Genomic DNA, 1,815 nt, shown 5'->3' with positions numbered 1-1,815 from the left:
GCAGCCAGGCCCCAGAAGGAGACCCAGAAGGAGACCCAGGTGCTGGGTCTGCATTGCCGCTGGGGCACACAATCTGGTGCCCAGGCTGAGGAGACCCCGGGAGCGCCACATCCAGGCCCCAGCAGGAGACCCAGCAGGAGACCCAGGTGCCAGGGCTGCATTGCTGCTGGGGCACTTGATCCGGTGCCTGGGCTGAGACCCAGAAGGAGACCCAGGGGCCTCACAAGAGGAGAGTCTCCATGGTCAGCTGGCACAGTGTCAGGACAGGAATAAAGACCCAAGGTGACTCAGATGCCTGGCCACAGGGTCAGACCAGCAAGCAGGGCCTTTCAGTTGGGACTGGGTTGGGGGTGGGGCGAGGGAGGCAAGCCAGATATAGAGAACTACAACTCCCAGGAGGCTTAGTGGCCGGGGCCTGGGTGTCTGGCTGTGAAATCTGATGGGCATGTAGTTTTGCAAGCCACTTTAAACTAGAGGCTTTCAAGGTTGGAAGTTCTGCACCGGGAGCCAGGGAGAAATGGAGCTGGAGCAGAGAGAGGGGTCCATGGCAGCGTGGGCTTTAAGGAGTTCTCAGCACCTCCCGGCTGGGAGCTGGCACCGCAGGTGGTCACATCCTGGAGAGCGAGCTTGAGACTGGTGGATTTCGTGTCTGGGTGTCTGGGAAGCTCCAGCCTCCAGGAGTGAGATGAAGAGGAGGAAGCAGCCTGAGGCCGGCAACAGCAGCGCCAACGGGAACTCAATCGCAGGAAGTACCAGGCGCTGGATTGGTGCTGCAGGGAGATTGAGCAGGTGAATGAGCGAGTCCTGAACAGGCTCCATCAGGTACAGAGGATAACACAGAGACTCCAGCAGGAGTGGAGGTTCCTCATGAAGGTGCTGGACTCCTACGGCAACAACTACCGGGCCAGACAGCTCACCATCTTACTGGAGGACGAGGGCAGCCAGGGCACAGACACTCCCACCTCAGGCAACTCTGAGAACAAGCCTCCAGAGAAGGAGGGCCTGTCCCTGCCCAGGAGGACGCCAGCGCCCACAGAAGCCAGCAGCCTGGCCCCTGGTGAGGGGCCCAGGGGTTGGAAGAGGCGGCGAGTGCCAATGGAAGGGGGCCAGGCAGGAGTCCCATTGACTCCTGAGCTGGCCCCCGTGCAGAAAAAGGTGGAGGAAGACTTTGGCTTCAAAGTGGTCAAGGCTCTGGACTCAACTTGGGTTTCTCGGGGGCCAGACAAGTAGCTGCCCTACCCACCCTAGCCAGCTCCCCCTTTGACAGACCCCCCAATAAAAAGACCCCATGCTCTCCTCGGCAAAAAAAAGGCTTATAGAGGCATGCTTATAGGATCAAATAGTATAAAAATAGATGTAAGAGGACAATAAAAAGAGAATCTGGCTATGATGATCACCTGAACACTGCCTCTGTGTCATTCCTTCTTCACCGACTCTGTCCACACCTTTGAGAACCCATGGACCTGCTGAGGCAGGACCCCAACATTCCTCTTCTTATAAGGACTTCAGTGAGGTGGGCTAAGGGTCCCATTGGAACTGCCTCAATTTAATGTAATCCCCTCTTTAAAGATCTTATCTCTATATACATTCTGAGGTACATTCTGAGGTTCTGGGGATTAGGATTTTAACATACATTTTGTTGATTACCCAAATCAGCCCTTAAAAACCAACATGTTTCAGAAAGTAGATTCCTACAGGGATATTTACCAAACATTCAGAAGTATTTTTAAAAGAGCTAAGCTCCTCACCTACTGCAGGGACCCCTCCCAGCGAAGAGCAAAGGCCTGGGTTCCGGGCGCCAGAGGAAAATTTGTG

At 55.3% G+C, this 1,815-nt stretch overlaps 1 pseudogene; it reads left to right on the top strand.

Annotated features, from left to right (window-relative positions):
- Positions 1–517: 517 nt before the first annotated feature.
- On the top strand, positions 518–1,236 carry LOC132226305 (TCF3 fusion partner-like; annotated as a pseudogene).
- Positions 1,237–1,815: the final 579 nt, after the last annotated feature.

Source organism: Myotis daubentonii, chromosome 2 (genome assembly GCF_963259705.1).
Source record: "Myotis daubentonii chromosome 2, mMyoDau2.1, whole genome shotgun sequence".
NCBI classification, from domain to species: Eukaryota; Metazoa; Chordata; class Mammalia; order Chiroptera; family Vespertilionidae; genus Myotis; species Myotis daubentonii.
Note: the sequence above shows the minus strand (reverse complement) of the source record. Positions and strands in the feature narration are given on the sequence as shown.